The sequence below is a fragment of the Bos indicus x Bos taurus genome, chromosome 1 (genome assembly GCF_003369695.1).
Source record: "Bos indicus x Bos taurus breed Angus x Brahman F1 hybrid chromosome 1, Bos_hybrid_MaternalHap_v2.0, whole genome shotgun sequence".
Lineage (NCBI taxonomy): Eukaryota > Metazoa > Chordata > Mammalia > Artiodactyla > Bovidae > Bos > Bos indicus x Bos taurus.
This window is the reverse complement of record NC_040076.1, coordinates 48,929,143-48,950,092: the sequence shown is the minus strand read 5'-3', so window position 1 is coordinate 48,950,092 and position 20,950 is coordinate 48,929,143.

Below are 20,950 nucleotides of genomic sequence, written 5' to 3'. Positions count from 1 at the left end.
GAATAACTTGCATTCCTTTATTAAGTCTTGTAGTAATTAAATGAAACATGATAAGAGATAATTGGCAAAATGCTCTGTCTCCTCAGCAGCTTTATTAGATACTTACAGACCTCTCCATATAAGAGGACTGCCTAGGGAATCTGTTTGGCTTTGTGAGAACTGTGTTAACCTCAGCAATCTGTATTCTTATACCCATGATATTTTGCATAATGTCTTATTTTCTTTATCATAGTAAATTGTAATGTAACTTGTGGCTACTTTCATTTTTGCAATGAAAAAGAATATGAATTCTATTTTATTATCTGAACAAAGATAATTGGTAAGGTAAATATCTTCAGGTTTGAAAGAGGTAATTGGGGACATATTTTTGAAAGTGTTTGATAGAATATATAAAATAACCATGCACAATATATATTGTCTTTTTAAAGCCTTCAAGTAGAGAAAAATCCTGATGCCCAAGATATCTTTAACCACAGTTTCTCACTACCCAGAAAGGATTTTAGTCCGAAGATCTCAACTAGAGGCAGAGACTTGTCTGCCAAAGGGATTGACATGAAATAGCTTTTTCATATTGGCTGGGAAAGGTGACAGCAATAGCCACAATAATACCAGGAAAAAGACACCAGCCAACAGTATGGACACTCTGATCTACTATTCCAAGTGTATACCTTGAGAGATTTAAGGCAGATCATGCTACTATTTTACAAATTTTGTCCAGCTTAGTTATTTTAACAAAATATATGAAGAGAGCCTACCTCAACAATTTAACTGAATGAAAAGTTAAATTTAACAAAGTTAGATTTTTTTTAAGCTAAATTTAAAGAGTTAACTAAGTTTAAGGTAAGAAGGCTAACGGTAAACTTTTAGACTGGTATCTCATTTCTACAGCTCTACCTTGGGGATGTTGGCAACAGTGCTAAACACTCATTCAGTAATTTATGAAAAAGATCATTTATTAAAAAAAAAAGAGACACTGATGTATAGAACAGTCTTATGGACTCTGTGGGAGAGGGAGAGGGTGGGAAGATTTGGGAGAATGGCATTGAAACATGTAAAATAGCATGTATGAAACGAGATGCCAGTCCAGGTTCGATGCACGATACTGGATGCTTGGGGCTAGTGCACTGGGACGACTCAGAGGGATGGTATGGGGAGGGAGGAGGGAGGAGGGTTTAGGATGGGGAACACATGTATACCTGTGGTGAATTCATTTTGATATTTGGCAAAACTAATACAATTATGTAAAGTTTAAAAATAAAATAAAATTTAAAAAAAAACTCTGGAACCACATTAAGTTTCAAAACAACTTTGTAAATATACATTTTTTTTTGGATGCAGAAAGATCCCTAAGACATTATAATGAAGAGCTAAAAGCATAAACTCTGGAGTTAAGAATGGTAGTTCTTGAAACCTGGTTCTGCCACGTACTAGCTATGGGAACTTGGATGAGTTAATTAACATCTCAGTGCCAAATATTTCAGTTTCCTCATTCCTCAAGTTAACTGGGTAAGAATACTCACTTTATAGTGTTGTGAGTATTTTTATGATTTAACATGATCTTTTTTATTAAGTTAAAAATCGAGGCAAAGTAGCATATCTAGTAGTATGCTTTCATATGCTGGTATATATGCATACTTTTTCTTAGGATGATATACTAAACTTCTCTGATGGGAACATCTCCAGGAAATAGTACTGAGGAAACTGTTTCGATGGTGAGGGTGATTTTATGTATGCTTTTAAGCCTTTATGTAGAAATTTACATTTTTATTATATGTTGATTTATTTTTACATAAATATGTGCATTTGAAATAAGACATACTTTTAAAAGTTCCTGCTTATATAAGACAAGCTAAGATGTGTATATATGGCCCTAAAACTGTGTGTGTTTTATACCTTGGTCAGGATAGGGTACATTTGTTTTTGCTTTTTATTTATGTTTAAGAATCAAAAACTCTGGAAGGAGTTTTTTTTTTTTTTCTGTTGAATAAAAGATATAGAGTCCAAGATTAAAATTTGTTTAAATTTTATGGAGACTATTATTAAGTATAAACCTAAAACAATGTTTTTTTTTCTAGACATCTTTCCTAGGGGTGAAAATTAAGATTCAGAACAGCAACAATAACAACAAAAACCCCACAGAATTATATCATACAGAATGGAAATGAGCTTTTCCATAAGGACAAAAATAAGAACGAGAACAAAGGCTGTAGCTGTTACTTAATAAAGACAATCAATTTGTCCAGAGATTGTGTTCTGTGATCACTCAGTACTTATTTCAGGTTCTCTGTATCACCCAGGTTTGTACAACAATAACAGGCACACAGTTGGCCAAAGCATGGGCACAAGCAAATCAATGATGCATTTTCAAGAAAGTTATTGTCCTATGTCTCTCCCTGGAGGAGGAAATGGCAACATACTCCAGTATCTTGCCTGGGGAATTCCATGGGTGGAGAAGCCTAGTGGGGTACAATCCATGGGGTCACAAACAGTCAGACACAACTGAAGTGACTTAGTACAGACACACTAGATAGATAGATCTCTCCAGGCAGATTTATCTATCTAAATGTGACTATCACCTATTACAATAGAGATTTTAAGGAATTTTCTAGAAACACTGTGTGTTATATGAGTATCCTTATAATCACATATCTGGCTTCCCTGGTGGCTCAGGGTTAAAGAATCTGCCTACAATGCAAGAGATTCAAGATTGATCCCTGGATCAGGAAGATCCCTTGAAGGAGGAACTGGCAACCCACTTCAGTATTCTTGCTGGGAAGTCCCATGGACAGAGGAGCCTGGGGGCTATAGTACACGGGGTCACAAGATTCGGACACAACTTAGTGACTAAACCACCACCACCAATTCATCCTAGGGAAGAATTAGGAACTACAATACTCATATTTTCCTTGAGAAGAGTATAAACTCAAAATACAAGAATGTAATTTTATTGGATGTATTACAGACAATTGAAAACAATGAACAGGGAGACTCAAGGCAAGTATTTAAGGCAACTTACATTGTCTCCATAGGTCTCATCTTCTGTTCTTGTCCATCCTTCCTACCTGTTGGATTACCACTTTATTCCCCAGTTCTGCCCCCAGCAAAATTAGCTTTCTATCTAGACATCTTAATCAAAATTTGCCTTCAGAGCTTTCATTTATATTCAAGGGGTGATTACAATAAAGACTTAGAGGCTTACATGCCTCTATGGTATCAGAGATCAGTCTTAAGCTAAAGAAATGAGTTTTAGAAAATAACTCAGTGTTAAAAGAACTAAATAATATGTGTCCCTGTGGTTTTGCCAGATTTCCTAGGAAAATATTTGTATTTTGTCCCCAGTTTGGCTCAACCAATGAAGCATAGTATGACTCTGTGCCAGAAGTGAAACAGAATTGAAATATCAATGTGAGGCAAAATTGTTTCAGAAAGTCAATGTGGTTTTTGCAAATTTGGGATTTGGTTTTTATTCTTTTAAATAGAAATTATAAATTATATAAAATATATACAGCACAGTATTTGGCATATAAAAAAGCTTAGCTAATTTTAATTTTCCAAAATCACTGCAGATGGTGACTGCAGCCATGAAATTAAAAGATGCTTACTCCTTGGAAGGAAAGTTATGACCAACCTAGATAGCATATTCAAAAGCAGAGACATTACTTTGCCAACAAAGGTCCATCTAGTCAAGGCTATGGTTTTTCCTGTGGTCATGTATGGATGTGAGAGTTGGACTGTGAAGAAGCCTGAGCACCGAAGAATTGATGCTTTTGAACTGTGGTGTTGAAGAAGACTCTTGAGAGTCCCTTGGACTGCAAGGAGATCCAACCAGTCCATTCTGAAGGAGATCAGTCCTGGCTGTTCTTTGGAAGGAATGATGCTAAAGCTGAAACTCCTATACTTTGGCCACCGCATGCGAAGAGTTGACTCATTGGAAAAGACTCTGATTCAGGGAGGGATTGGGGGCAGGAGGAGAAGGGGACGACGGAGGATGAGATGGCTGGATGGCATCACCAACTTGATGGATGTGAATCTGAGTGAACTCCGGGAGTTGGTGATGGACAGGGAGGCCTGGAGTGCTGCAATTCATGGGGTGGCAAAGAGTCGGACATGACTGAGCGACTGAACTGACTGAACTGAACTGAGACTTTACTTTCAATTTTACAAAATATCACCTAATTTGATTGTCTAGAATAACTTCAAGTGACTACTTAGTGCATCTATAATAGTATTCCAAGTCATAATATTAGGATTTAGTTAGAATACCAATGTATTTCTCAGTCTTTCAATGTGATAGCAAAATCCCTGAGCAATTCCTCTTGGTACCAGAATATGTATCCATTAGTATTTTCTAGTTCCTACATATTCAGGGCATTTCATACCAGTATGTCTTTGAGTGAATTATTTCTTAAAATGATAGACTTCCCCTGGAGAAGACATCTTGCCTGAACTTAATACCATTAGCAAGATTTCAAAAGACAAATCATTTTATTATTAGACAACTACTGCTGAAGTATATTTTCCCTTAAGATGAAATATGTACCCCTGTCATAAATGTATTTTGGCTCCCTTCTGAGGAAACAAAAATCTTGTTTATTGATAATAGTTATCATGTACTCATATATCTACTATTTCTTCTTTTATTTTGGTTAAGTGGGGAAACAATGCAAACAGTGACAGCCTTTATATTTTGAGCTCCAAAATCACTGCAGATGGTGACTGCAGCCATGAAATTAAAAGACACTTGCTCCTTGGAAGAAAAGCTATGACCAACCTAGACAGCATATTATAGAGTAGAGACATCACTTTGCCAACAAAGGTCCGTCTAATCAAAGTTATGGTTTTTCCAGTAGTCATGTATGGATGTGAGAGTTGGACTATAAAGAAACCTGAGTGCCAAAGAATTGATGCTTTTGAACTGTGGTGTTGGAGAAGACTCTTGAGAGTCCCTTGGACTGCAAGAAGATCAAACCAGTCAATCCTAAAGGAAATCAATCCTGAATATTTATTGTAAGGACTGATGTGGAAGCTAAAACTCCAATACTTTGACCACCTGATGCAAAGAACTGACTCATTGGAAAAGATCTCGATGCTGGGAAAGATAGAAGGCGGGAGCAGAAGGGTGCAACAGAGGATGAGGTGGTTGGATGGCATCACTGATTTGATGGACATGAGTTTGAGTAAGCTGCAGGGGTTGGTGATGAATAGGGAAGCCTGACATGCTGCAGTCCATGAAGTCACAAAGAGTCGGACGCAACTGAGCAACTGAACTGAGCTGAACTGTAACCTCATTGTTTCTTGACGCCCTTATAATTCTAGGTATTCTCCAAAGACATTCCACATTTTAACATCCATCTTAAACTTAACATAAAATGAAAATAAAACTTAAGGATAATGCATAAGACAGTTAATTTGCAACACTAGAGGCTACTATGGCATTGTGGAAAACTCTTGGTCTTTATAGTCATACAATCTTAGTCTTATATCCCAGATTTGCAACTTGCTGGCTTTGAGCAATTGACTTAATCTCATCTATAAAATGATGAGAGGAATATGTCAACTATAATGGTTATTATGAAAATAAAATGCAATAATCCATGTAAAGCCCTGATACATAGGTAGTGCTCAATTATCTTTATCAGTTCCTCCATTTACTTGCTCCTTTACCAAGGAGAATTTACTTCTGTACTGTGAAATAACTATTCTCCTAAATTTTTACATGCCACTGTATTTTATCGAAACTTATTAATTTTATTAACTTTATATCCTGAAATAATTTTATATCTACAGAAGAGTTATTGTTCAGAGCTCTCATATGCCCCACACTATGCTTTTTCTAATGCTGACATCTTATATAACCATAGTACATTTATCAAATCTAAGAAAGAAACATGCATATGACATTATTAACAAAGCTACAGACTTTACTCATGTGTCATAATTTCCACTAAAATTTTATCCTATTCCAATATTTAGTTCCAGACACTCCATGGGGTCACAAAGAGTCACAAAGAGTCATAAAGAGTCAGACACAACTGAGTGACTAACACTTTCATTTTCACCATGATACATTTCAGTTCAGTTCAGTTCACTTCAGTCGCTCAGTCATGTCCGACTCTTTACGACCCCACGAATCGCAGCACGCCAGGCCTCCCTGTCCATCACCAACTCCTGGAGTTCACCCAGACTCACGTCCATCAAGTCAGTGATGCCATCCAGCCATCTCATCCTCTGTCGTCCCCTTCTCCTCCTACCCCCAATCCCTACCAGCATCAGAGTCTTTTCCAATGCGTCAGCTCTTCTCATGAGGTGGCCAAAGTACTGGAGTTTCTCAGCATCATTCCCTCCAAAGAAATCCCAGGGCTGATCTCCTTCAGAATGGACTGGTTGGATCTCCTTGCAGTCCAAGGGACTCTCAAGAGTCTTCTTCAACACCACAGTTCAAAAGCATCAATTCTTTGGCGCTCAGCCTTCTTCACAGTCCAACTCTCACATCCATACATGACCACAGGAAAAACCATAGCCTTGACTAGACGAACCTTTGTTGGCAAAGTGATGTCTCTGCTTTTGAATATGCTATCTAGGTTGGTCATAACTTTCCTTCCAATTTAATTTTAATTTCATGGCTGCAGTCTTTTAATTTCATGGCTGCAGTCACCATCTGCAATGATTTTGGAGCCCCAAAAAATAAAGTCTGACACTGTTTCCACTGTTTCCCCATCTATTTCCCATGAAGTGATGGGACCAGATGCCATGATCTTCATTTTCTGAATGTTGAGCTTTAAGCCAACTTTTTCACTCTCTTTCACTTTCATCAAGAGGCTTTTTAGTTCCTCTTCATTTTCTGCCATGTATTAATTTTTTCAATGAAGATCCCAAGCTCTTCAATGATATTCTGAAAAGCATTTTTAGCTGTTTTGCACCTATTTCAATATTTCATTTCCATTTTTATATTTTACTTTGGTTTATGTCCACTGTTTCTATATGTTATTTTTCATCTTGATTCTATCATATGCTTGGCACATGCTATCATATGTTTGGTATTAGCTAAGCAGCTTGACATTGTGTCATCATGAATTTTTTAAATTGTTTATGTCTTCATTCAAACCATTGATAAAAAGTTTTAATATGATGGGAACCAAAAACAACTCTATAAAACATCTTTTGTGAACAAATTGAGCCACTGTCCCATTCATCAATACCCTGATTACTCTGTATTTCATGATTTGGGCCAGAACAACTGAGCCAAAGCAGGTTTCATGTTGAGAATATTTATATGGTTCTTGCTGATAGTTTCTCCAAATATAGACATCTTGTTACTATTTTCTATTTGTCCTATGTCTTAATATTTTTTCATGTTTTCTACATCTTTCAGATTAATTGAATCATTGTTATGATTTAATTTATATCTTCTAATGGCCCATTAACCATACTTATTTGTGGTATTAATATTTTTGATGATTGACTTCAAAATTACAATATATATATCTTTAACTTATTATCTATCTCCAGATAACATTTTACTGCTTTATATGTGGTAATAAGGACATAAAAGTACTATAATTTCCTCATTCCCTTCATTTGTTCCATGAAGAATATAATTATATTACATAATTAAAAATTCAAGTTATATAATTAAATTTTATGTGTTTTAAACTCCTCTATACATTGTTATTATTTATTTAGAAATTGAAAGTGTTAGTCGCTCAGTTGTGTCTGACTCTTTGTGATCTCCTGGGCTGTAGCCCTATGCTGCTGCTGCTGCTGCTGCTGCTAAGTCGCTTCAGTTGTGTCGGACTCTGTGCGACCCCATAGACGGCAGTCCACCAGACTCCCCCGTCCCTGGGATTCTCCAGGCAAGAACACTGGAGTGGGTTGCCATTTCCTTCTCCAGGCGATCTTCCTAACACAGGGATCAAACCTAGGTCTCCTGCATTGCAGGCTGATGCCTTACTGTCTGGGAAGCCAAGTTATGTATTTAAATAGTAAACTATTTCTAAATAGATTGAAAATGAGAAATTAAAAAATTACTCATATGTTTTCCATCTCTATGACTATTTATTCTTCTATGTAGATTCAACACAGATTTCTCTCTGATATTATTTTCCTTTTTCTGAAGAACTCCCTCAAAATTTTAAGTTTTTTCTATTCTCTCTATGGTATTCTTGGTATGTAAAAGTTTAATTTTGCTTTCATCTTTATAAGATAATCCTGGAAGGGATAAAATTTTCAGTTGATATATATATATATTTTTTTCCCAAGTACTTTATGGATTTATTCATTGTCTTCTAGTTTGCACAGACTCTGACACTAGATTTGCTGCTCTGATTTTTTTGGCGGGGGTGTGGTGGTGGTAAACCATTCCCATGACTTTTTTGATTTATAACCATTTGATCACTTTTACACTTTCCATGCCCCACAACACACACACACACACACACACACACACACACACACACACACCACTAATTTGTTGTCTGTACTTATAAGTTAGCTTGGATTGTCTTTTAAGATTTCACAGTTGTGTCTGACTCTTTGCAGCCCAATGGATTATAGCCCATAAGGCTCCTCTGTCCATGGGATTTTCCAGGCAAGAATTTTGGAACAAGTTGCCATTTCCTACTACAGGCGATCTTCCTGACCTAGGGACCAAACCCACATCTCTTGCATCTCCTGCACTGGCAAGCAGATTGTTTACTACTAGTGCCACCTAGGAACCCACTCCAGTGTTCTTGCCTTGAGAATCCCAGGGACGGGGGAGCCTGGTGGGCTGCCATCTATGGGGTCGCACATAGTCGGACACGACTGAAGCGACTTAGCAGCAGAAGCAGCAACAGCCCCCTAGGAAGCCCATGTGAGATCATACAGTATCATGTTTTTGTCTAATTTATTTCACTTAGCATAGAGACACCAAGATTCATCTATATTGTCACAAATGGCAAAATGTACTATTTTAAGGCTGAATATATATATATATATATATATATATATATATATGTAATATGATGTTTTTATCCACTCATACATCAGTGTACACATAATTTGCTTCTACATTTTTGGATATTGCAAATAATGTTACAGTGAACATGTGAAGTGAAAGTGAAAGCATTGGTTGCTCAGTCATGTCTGACTCTTTGCAACCCCACAGACTATAGCCTTCCAGGCTCTGTCCATGGAATTCTCCAAGCAAGAATACTGGAGTGGATAGGCATTCCCTTGTCCAAGAGATCTTCCTGACCCAGGGATCAAACCCAGCTCTCCTGCATTGCAGATGGATTTTTTTACCCTTTGAGCCACCAGGGAAACCCATATTGAACACAGGGGTGCATATATCTTTTTGAGCTAATGTTTTGCTTACTTCAGATAAATATCCAGGAGTAGAATTTCTTGATTGTATGGTAGTTTTATTTGAACTTTTTTAAGAAACTTCATACTGCTTCCAGAGTGGCATCACCAAAATACATTCCCACCAACAGTGTACCAGTATTCCCTTTTCTCTGCATCTTCACTAACACTCAGTAGGAAGAAAAAATATTTCCAGTTGGTGTGAGTTCCCCGTGGTTCTTTTTTTTCATGGTAGGAGTCTTCTTTATACATGCACACATTAGTATTCAATAAATGACTCAAGGGTGTGTGTATGCTCAGTCTTTCAGTTGTGTCTGACTATTTGTGATCCTATGGACTGTAGCCCACCTGCCTCCTCTGTCCATGGGATTCTCTAAGCAAGAATACTGGAGTGGGTTGCCATTTCCTTTTCTAGGGGGTCTTCCCAACCCAGGGATCAAATCCGTGTCACCTGCATCGCCTCATTGACAGGTGAATCTTTACCACAGAGCCACCCTCAAGGGTATCCTTCATAAATTCTTCACTGTTGTTTCTTTGTGTAGTTCCCTCCTCCCCTGTATTCTTCCCCCTTAAATTCTAGCTGCTTTGATCTTCTAGAACTCTAATATCTGTATCCTCAACACAGTTCAGCCACCAGGATTTCTTCTGGAAACTGCCTTCAGGCAGTATGCTGGAGTACTGTAGGATTCAGTTCATTTATTCTGCATCTCTCAGGAATTATGCCCAGTGGTGCTTGTTTTTAAACGTCTGAGAATGATTGTATCATGTATTTTGTCTTTATGATGGGAGAGCAATTCTGAAGCAGATTTTTGAAGTGTTCTTTCTGTGTAAACTTCTACAGATCTGAGAATGGTTTTATGTGTAAGTAGTATTTATAGTTACCCAGCTTATGAATTAACATTAATTTATTAAATTTAGACATTTGGAATCTAATTGTTTAAATTCTCAAGTTAAAATTATACACTTTGTCTTAACCATACACAGAAATCCACTCAAAATGTATTAAAGACTTGAATGTAAGACCCAAAACTATAAAACTCATAGAAAAAAACAAAAATAAATAAAAGGTAAGCTCCTTGATGTTGGTCTTGGCAATTATTCTTTAGATTTGACACCAAAAATAAAGGCAATAAAAACAAAAAAATAAGCAAGTGGGATTACCTTAAATTAATGTGTTGGCATAGAAAAAAGATCAATAAAATGAAAGACAATCTATGGAATGGGAGAAAATATTTGCAAGTCATATTCAGTAAATGTTAATATCCAAAATATATAAGAAAATCATACATCTCAATAGGCAAAAAAAAAAAAAAACCCAACAATAACAATACAAAAATCCCCAAACCCAAATTGTTCTATTAAATAATGGCAAAAGACCTTAAATATTTTACCAAAGAAAACATACAAATGTCTAATAGGTACATGAAAGAGTGCTCAAATTTACTAATCATCAGGCTTCTCCATCCATGGGATTTTCCAGGCAAGAGTACTGGAGTGGGTTGCCATTGCCTTCTCCCTTACTAATCATCAGGAAAATGCAAATCAAAACCACAATGAGACATCACTTCATAATTAGGATGTCTGTTATAAAAAAGACTACAGATAACAAATGTTGGTGAGGAGGTGGAGAAAAGAGAGCCCTTGTGTAAGATTGGTGGAAGTATAAATTGTTGTGGCCACAATGGAAAACAGCAGGAGATTGCTCAAAAGATTAAGAACAGTACTACCATCTGATCCAGCAATTCCACGTCTGGGTATGTATCCAAAGGAAACTAATCATTATCTCAGGGAGGTATTTGTACTCTCATATTCATAATAGCTATTCACAATAGCCAAAGTATGGAAACAACCCAAGTGTCCATTGACAGATGAATTGATCAAGAAAATACTGGGAGACATGTTAGCACATCAAGCAAATTGAGGATAATAGGATGATAATTTGTGAATGTTAAATCTGACCATTTCACAGAGTTGGCGCTGTTTGTCAACTATTAGAGACAGACCAAGGGACCTAAAGGCAGTACTCATTTTCTTAAGTTTTCTCCAGCCATAGATAGACATTCTAACCATCACTTCTTTTTATTTTTTTTATTTTTTAATTTTATTTTATTTTTAAACTTTACATAATTGTATTAGTTTTGCCAAATATCAAAATGAATCCATCACAGGTATACATGTGCTCCCCATCCTGAACCCTCCTCCCTCCTCCCTCCCCATACCATCCCTCTGGGTCTTCCCAGTGCACTAGCGCCAAGCATCCAGTATCGCGCATTGAACCTGGACTGGCATCTCATTTCATACATGCTATTTTACATGTTTCAATGCCATTCTCCCAAATCTTCCCACCCTCTCCCTCTCCCACAGAGTCCATAAGACTTCCATACATCAGTGTCTCTTTTGCTGTCTCGTACACAGGGTTATTGTTATCATCTTTCTAAATTCCATATATATGCATTAGTATACTGTATTGGTGTTTTTCCTTCTGGCTTACTTCACTCTGTATAATAGGCTCCAGTTTCATCCACCTCATTAGAACTGATTCAAATGAATTCTTTTTAATGGCTGAGTAATACTCCATTGTGTATATGTACCACAGCTTTCTTATCCATTCGTCTGCTGATGGACATCTAGGTTGCTTCCATGTCCTGGCTATTATAAACAGTGCTGCGATGAACATTGGGGTACACGTGTCTCTTTCCCTTCTGGTTTCCTCAGTGTGTATGCTCAGCAGTGGGATTGATGGATCATAAGGCAGTGCTATTTCCAGTTTTTTAAGGAATCTCCACACTGTTCTCCATAGTGGCTGTACTAACCATCACTTCTTTACAGACAAGGGTCTCCAACTCTGCATACTGCTCAACTGATAATTGCCATAATAAGATATTCTTTATAACATAATCTGATACAGTTAAATGAAAATCTTCACATCTATTTGGATTTAGCAAGTGTCATTGATTTTCCAGTGGAGTCTGAAGTTCTTTAGCTTTAGACGACAATTCTATATTCATTTTAGTGACATCCCATTGCATATTGACTATCATATTTTTCTTCCTCTGAAATCACAACTCTAAAATTATGTTAATGAAACTTTCATAAACATATAATCTTTTCTAAAGATTTTTCAGAATCTACCTGTTATTTCTGGTCTCTATTCTTACCTTCATTTTGGAAGCATTTACCCATCATTAGTCTTATGGCATATTTTCCTTTTATTATGAATTTGTTAGGATTACTGACAGTTTTTCTGAAATTACACCTATGAATTCATTTGCTATTGTAAAATATATTTTCTGGATTTAGTGTCTTAATCTTACTTAGACAATTACAGGTGTTCTCATCCTTTCCTCTCAACTTTTACTTCTGCTTTATTTAGTCTCTTCTTTCCAGTTTTTGTAGCTGAAAAAAGGGAAGTAAAATTTGCTATATGATTCTTTGTACTTTCTTTCACATATTAATAGTGCAGTTTACATCAAATAATAGACCTATGCATTCCTTTTTTTTCTAAGTATGGTTTACAGTCTCTTAATCACTACCTTTATTTCCATTTACTCCATTTTCATGCTTCTTTTGAGTGATATAAACAAAAGCTGTTGTAGAAAATGCTTTTGCCTTACAGGAAGAAAGTGCTTTAAGAATTCAATCAACTTTAAAAAAGAAACATTAAAGACTCCTCAATTATTGATTGTCCCGTTGCATTTAAAATAAACATACAAGTGCTAAATAAAATAGATAACTTTGTCATTAGCCTACTATTCCAGTATTTGAATTTACTTAGAATTATCATATAGATACTCATAAAATTAAATTCAATTTTTGATTGAAAATTTCTAAGTCTTATATTAGTGGATGTGGAAAATTTTCTTCATGCCCTCTGTAATAAAAAATTCAACTCTGCTAAAACTTATGACAAATAAAACTAATTTTAATCCTCTCTAATTTAGGGCTTAGATGTTATTTGATAAATGTAAATTGAATCAACAAAATATCACTATAGAGACCAAAAAATAATGCAAAAGTGATATGTTACTAAACAAACAAAAAAGTCACTAAATATTTTATAATCTGTAAGTATGTGTTATTTAAGCTCAAGGAAAGACATTATGCTGTTATTCTTATGAAAACATTATGTGTCTTGCCATAATGACATTGAAATATTAATCTGTCCTAGAAAGCAATTTTCCTTTTTTATAAACAAGAGTAATTTGTGACCATGAGTAAAGAAGGGGAAATTATTTTGATGATAGTAATCATGAAACAAATTTTAATCCTAGTGTACTTGCAAATAGTTAATATCCTGGTTTACAAAAAAGATTTCATCATGATTATATGCAAAGCACATCTCTAGACTTGCCATGGAACGTGCAAGTATAATAGATGATAGTATATAACTCCTAAAATTCTTATATTATTTATAATAAATTAGTAAAAGAAGAATGGGTTGTTACACACATTGTTACCCAAATCAGGTTTATGTTTTATCACCAAATGGAAACACAGCTTTAGTCATAATTAATGGCCCAAGTCTGTTCAGATATTTTTACCAAATTAACAACATTACTGAATAAAGAAAATTTTCATAAACTATATATGTGCATACTGTGAGAATTGCAAATGATACCATTTTTGAGAACTTAATATGGCACTTATAGTAGGAACAAATACACTTGAAACACCTAGGATCTGGCACCCTTTGGTCAGCTTTTGCTGAGATCTGATAACACCGGGCACTAGCAGCCTCGTGGAGCAGAAGCACACCACAGCCTCACACAGCATTCCGAGCCTCATGTGGCGGCTCTGAAGGCTTGCTTTCTTTGGTTCAGCATTTCTGCACGAGGATGGCCCAACACTAGAGAACACGAAATTGAGAATACACTTCAATCACTGGATCCTCTGCTTTATTATTTTCAAACATAATAGTTCTTTGCTTCTGCAATATTATCTTCTACATTGCATTTATATCTAAATGTCTTTCATTTCTTGAGGGTCTGAGAAAGAGAAAGTGATTTAGGTACTACATCTTTTAAAATATAAGATATTATATATTTCTAGTGCATACCAATGTGATTAGAAAAAACAACTGTGACGTATGAATGTATTTGCCTTTTGCAATTTTCCATTTCAAACTGAAGTTTCAATATTTAATTTTCTTACAGTTTCTGGTGTGTTGCAGCAAGTATAGATCTAATTTTATTTTTTAAAGTTTTCTCAACATTTTACTAATGGTACATTTCATAGTACATATTAATGAGCAATCCTTTGTCTGTAGAAGTGGATTTATCGTGCAATTTATTTCAAATTATTAATGTAGAATCTCTTACTGAGATTTGTGTTGAAGTAAATCAAATCAGGCAGAAGTAAGCACACATAAACAAAAGTCCTTTATCAGGAGTAAATTACAGTAAGATAACTCTATCCTAAAACTTTGCAGCCTAAAAGTGTAGATATTCAAAAGGAGCAATATAAGAGAATTAGTAAGATATTATATTTCTTGCCATATATGAATGCATTTCAAATTTCAATACTTCTTGTCAGATATAAATTAAAAATTGTTATAAGCCAATAAAAAAAGCAACATACTAATTCAAAATACATGTAATTTTTCAGAAATGCTTCTTGAGTTAAATATTATTAAATTTAATACATTTTTGAGAAATGTGCATAAAATAGATAATTATAGAATTTTTAAATTTTTAAAGCTTTAAATGTATAGAACTTTGATGAAACCACCTATAGAAAATCATCTCATACTGCATTAAATTGATTAAAAAAATAATGAAACAGGACTACATAATTTCTCAAGTGCATTTTGATGTTATATTAAGTCTTCGAAAATAGCTTGATTTCCTAAAAAATCTAGGCCAGAAAATGTGCTATATAAACGTCTTGTAAATGTCCAGGCAGTATTTTAAGCTAGCAAATACATCTCATTCTGCACTCCCACCCCAAGAATACACAGTTACACTGACATTACAAGGTCTTAATTCAGTGAGTAAGAATTAATAATGTTCCACTGCATCTTGCAATTGGTGGAAATCTGCTTACTTCTACTTTGCTCTCCCTTTGTGCTTAAATGTTCTGTTGACTTCACCATGAACTTCAAGGTGAACTTCAGAGGTTCACTGAGAGGTTTATTCATTTTGGCAGAAAAAAAGGCTGACTCTATACATAGCTAAGTTTTAAACTACATTCCTGTACCTTGCAAAACCATCAACATTTTCTCTACAACTGGCTATTTTCCATTTTTGATATGATGGGAGCCAAAACAAGACGTAGTTAAGAAACCAGAATTCGTTTCAGCTCTAGGAAAGTTTCAAAAAAAAAAAAAAACCCTGGGATAAAATTTTGATTGTATGTTCCCTGTATTGATCCTCCAATCTAATTTCATTTTAAAGTAGAAATTGGATTATCACTGGTTATTTTTTTCCTTGAAAAGTTGTTGAATTCACCATAAATATAAAAATCTATTTAATTTACCTACACTAATCAAGTAAGCAATCTTTCCATTTGAGGTACTGGAGGAAGGAAGACCAAATGCAATTCCAAATGTCATATATATACACAGAACTGTATATCACTTTGGGATGCCAGTTTCCAGTCTTGAGGCATAGTATGCTTGCACTCATCCTTAGCCTCTATTTATTAGATGAGTTAAGTGCAGCCCACATTTGAAAGCCTGGCTGTAAATTACTGTCTTTTGATTTAATTTATGGGCAAATTTAGTAAAACATGAACTTTTCCCCTGAATGTATGAAATATGGTAGTTTTAACATATCCTGTGTCTACTCCTTTCTTCTTGCGTATATTCTAGTGAAACTTTACCCTCTGACAACTTTAGGGGGGAAATTTGTAGATACCAGTATGTAATTATCTGATTCAGTTAACAAAGCCAAAATATTCATATTAAGTTAGGAAATTTAGTTTTCTTCTATTTGGATATTTTAACCAGTGAGAGAAAGGTATTGTCCTAAAACTCTGATTACTACTTCTAGAACCTAGTAGAGAATTTTGAACTCTAGGCCTATTAACATACACAGAACACTTTTAACATAGTATTCTAAGATGGTATTGCTGTAAAAATTAAATGTAGCTGATCACTGTAATGCTTTTAAATGCTCTGCCATTCTTAATTCACATCAATCAATTGCAATCATTAATCAAGTTGAATGCAGCAGTTTGGGTGAATATTTAATATTGATTCTAGCTTAAATTTCACTGCGATTATAACTTAATGGCAAGTAGTATGTGTAATATTTAAACATAATTTAGTTTAAACTGTCAATTAAGTGACAGCAGCAAGAAAGGACAAGTCCTGTGACCCAGACAGAAATTATGAGGAAAGTTTCACTTAAATGGAGAAGGAAAGAAGCCAATGGATCAAAAGAACAAGAGGAAGGGGACTTTTGTTGGTACAAGTTAAGTACAGTGTTTAACTATGCTAACCCTAGAGTATTTAGAGAGTTGCTCTAAGACACATGGAAAAAGAAGTGCACCAACAAACAGAACAGCAGTGTTTTGGGTGTTAGAAGATGACATGGATTTCAAAGCCCTGTGCATTTTCTGCTAAAATTAGAGATTGCCTTCCTAAACAGGAAGTCTGGACACTTATTTATAAAAACAACCCTACATTTAAAAAAGAAGACCAGTCACTTAATTTATTTCCTACTCCAAATAAGTTATTTGGGTTTTCTTGAGACAACCAGTCAACCAGCTTTGTGCAAGTCCCTTAATTTCACTGATTCTAACTTTCTTCATCTGAAAACAAATGTTTCAACCAAATAATTCATGAGAATTAAGCCATAATTTTGGCAGTTTGAGTTGATAGTATACATATATGTAGACCTATTTGATGCTTGCTCCTTGGAAGAAAAGTTATGACCAACATAGACAGCATATTAAAAGGCAGAGACATTGCTTTGACAATAAAGGTCTGTCTAGTCAAAGCTATGGTTTTTTCAGTAGCCATGTATGGATGTGAGAGTTGGACTATAAGGAAAGCTGAGTGCCAAAGAATTGATGCTTTTGAACTGTGGTGTTGAAGAAGACTCTTGGAGAGTCCCTTGGACTGTAAGGAGACCCAGCCAGTCCATCCTAAGGGAGATCAGTCTTGAATATTCATTGGAGTGACTGATGCTGAAACTGAAACTCCAATACTTTGGCCACCTGATGTGAAGAATTGACTCATTGGAAAAGACCCTGATGCTGGGAAAGATTGAATGAGGGAGGAGAAGGGGATGGCAGAGGATGAGATGGCTGGATGGCATCACTGACTCAGTGGGCATGAGTTTGAGTAAACTCCGGGAGATGGCGATAGACAGGGAGGCCTGGCGTGCTGTAGTCCATGGGGTCGCAAAGAGTCAGACCAAACTGAGCTACTGAACTGAATTGAGACCTATTTGAAGGGACACTCTAAGGTGTGATGCTTAAAATATGGCTCCCTGACCAGCAGAACTGGCATCACCTGGGAACTTGGTAGCAATGCAGATTCTCAGGCCCCACCTACTACATGTCAAATCAAACACTCAGGTGATTCTGACACAGGCTGAAGCTTGAGCACTATTACTTTAAGGCATGATATGCTTCTATGGTAGTTAGAAATGGGAGTAATCAAAAGCAAAATGGTTAACTTCTCTCTTTAAAATCCCACCAAATTGACAATAAATATCCCAACTGACACTAGTGGTAAAGAACTCACCTGCCAATGCAGGAGACATAAAAGATGCAGATTCAATTGCCGGGTCAGGAAAATCCCCTAGTGGAGAAAATGGCAACTCACTTCAGTATTCTTGCCTAGTGAATCCGATGGACAGAGCAGCTTGGTGGGTTACAGTCCATAGGGTCACAAAAGAGTTGAACACAACTGTAGCTACATGTACGCATTTAAAAGGAAAAATAACAGAACAAATAAATAAATCCTCAGCAATATCAATGTTCTGGGAAGTTATCAACTGACTATATCTGTGAACAATGTATTGGAAAGAAGATACAGATAAAATAAAAATGAGACCAAAATCCAATAGATATGAAGAATTATTTATCAAGCAAAATTAAAATAGTAAACCTCAAAACAAGTTAGGTTTTTTCTAAAGAACCATAGAACCTGGTGTTGGAACCAGGGGTAACAAAGGTGCTAATTGAAAATCGATCCATTATTTAAAGCCTGAGGAAGGGTTCATCAGGCCCATTTTCTTTCTTTCTTTTTTTTTTTTTTTGCTCAGGCCCTTTTTCAAATGAAAAGCCACAAACAGAGCTGTGAAGAAGTTCAGACAAATGGTCAGAGATCCAGAGACTTCTGAATGAATTCCAAGTAACATTAAGAATCATGGAAAGAAGAAAAATATATTCCCATGTGGGAAAATATATTGCCAATCTGAAGTGAATGTTTAATCCCTCTATCTCTAACCACACACTTATGCATAAATTTATCACAGCTGCCATTGCCATGCATTAATCAGATGCTACATGTACTTGTAGAAATGACAGGGGCATACACTGCTAATACCACTAATACCAACTGTGTATAAGTGTTGTTGATGTTGTTATTTAGTTGGTAAGTTGTATCCAACTCTTTGCAACCCCATGGACTGTAACCTGCCAGGATCCTGGGCCCATGGAATTTCCCAGGCAAGATTCCTGCAGTAAATTGCTGTTTCCTTTTCCAGGGTATCTTCCTGACCCAGGGATTGAACCCATGCCTCTTGCTTTGGCCAGCAGATTCTTTACTGCTGAGCCACCAGAAAAGCCCAATTATGTATGTATAGACATACTCAAATCCTAAGTATTTAAAGAAATCCAATTGTATACAGAGATGTTAAAAAAGGAAAAGTAAAAAATAAACACACACACACACAAACCAACGCAAGGATGACCAAACTCCCATGGAGAAAGTTAATACAGGGGAAAATTTTGTCAGATTTCACTTCAGAAAGCTACAGAAATAAAACTACAAAAATAGTATGTTATAACAAAAGCATATACTTAAAGAAGAAATTAATACATCACACACCAAAACTTTAGATTTAAGCAAAAAAACAAATAGCTCACTCTTTGCAAAGATCTACAAGGAAAATACAGTCTTGAAGGCCAGAGATAATGACAGAATTAAGGAAGCATGAAGAAAACCTATAATGGATGAAGCCAGATGAGAAATAAAAATAAAGAGGACATTAATTTATAAAAGAATTATAATCAAATTTGTATCAATAATTTTGAGAATCAGCTGAAATGGTTAATTTTCTAAGAAGGATTATGTAACTTGCTCAAGTCCCATAGTTTAGTGATGGAGTCAATTTGGTCTGAATATAAAGTTTTCCTATCAATGTCTACTACACCACCCCTATCCTTTTTCTGGCAAGGTTAGAGATGACTTTGATCAGGTTTCCACCTTTTTCACAAGGTCAAATATTTAAGGGCAAGCAGGCAACCTTAATGACCATAGAGGGGGAATCACAATGGATTTAATACATTTCCAAAATCATCTATTAAATTGACCATCCTTTTCCCACTAACTTGAAATAGCTTTTTCATTTTTTAATATCTCACGTAAGTGCAGATCTATTACTGAAATTTCTCAATTTGTATATTTCCTGTATTAATACAATATTCTTTTGAAAACAGAACCTTTTTACTAAGGTTTAGTGCATGGTGATAAAACTCTCAGCTTACTTTTCTCATTTGATACTAATTATTTTTAAGAAGTAATAACTTTGACCTCAGTAAATATATTTGTATAATTTTCCTTTAAAATCCTTAAAACTACTATTTACTTGAAGGTTCTTGAAACTTGTAATTCTACCAATCTTTGGTTTGTGTAATAAATTTTGTTTCTCTACCATTTACCTGCTTTTATTCTTACTACACTATCCTGATGCTGGGAAAGACTGAAGCCAAAAGGAAAAGATGGTGGCAGAGGATGAAATGGTTAGATAGCATCAGCAACTCAGTGGACATGAATTTGAGCAAATTCCAGGGCATAGTGAAGGACAGGGAAGCCTGACATGCTGCAGTCCATGGGGTCGCAAAGAGTCGGACACAATTTAGCAAACGAACAACAATAACAATATTCTTACTATGCCAAATAATTTTAGAGCAAAGGAAAATGTTTTTTTAAATAACATGAAGAGTTGTCAAAAGTTGAATTATGTCCTTATGTTAATATTATTTTCATTTGCATTCATCATGTTTTAAAAAGTGAAAGTTGCTCAGCTGTGTCTGACTCTTTGTGACCCTATGGACTATACAGGCCATTAAATTTCTCCAGGCCAGAATACTGGAATGGGTAGCCTTTCCCTTCCCCAGGGGATCTTCCCAACCCAGGGATTGAACCCATGTCTCCTGCATTGCAGGCAGATTCTTTACCAATTAAGCCATGAGGAAAACCCTTGATAATTCCCTGTGTTTGCTAAAACTTTCACATTTTCTTATCTTTATTATTTATTTCTCATAGTGTATATGGCACATAATATTTCTCTCATTTTAAATGAAGTTAAAAAAAAAGTACATTAATAGCTCATAGGCTCAATATATTGAAAAAAATAAAAAACAAAATCAACAGCCCAATCATAAATGGGCAGAAGACAGATAGCTCTCCAAAGAAAACATGCAAGTGGCC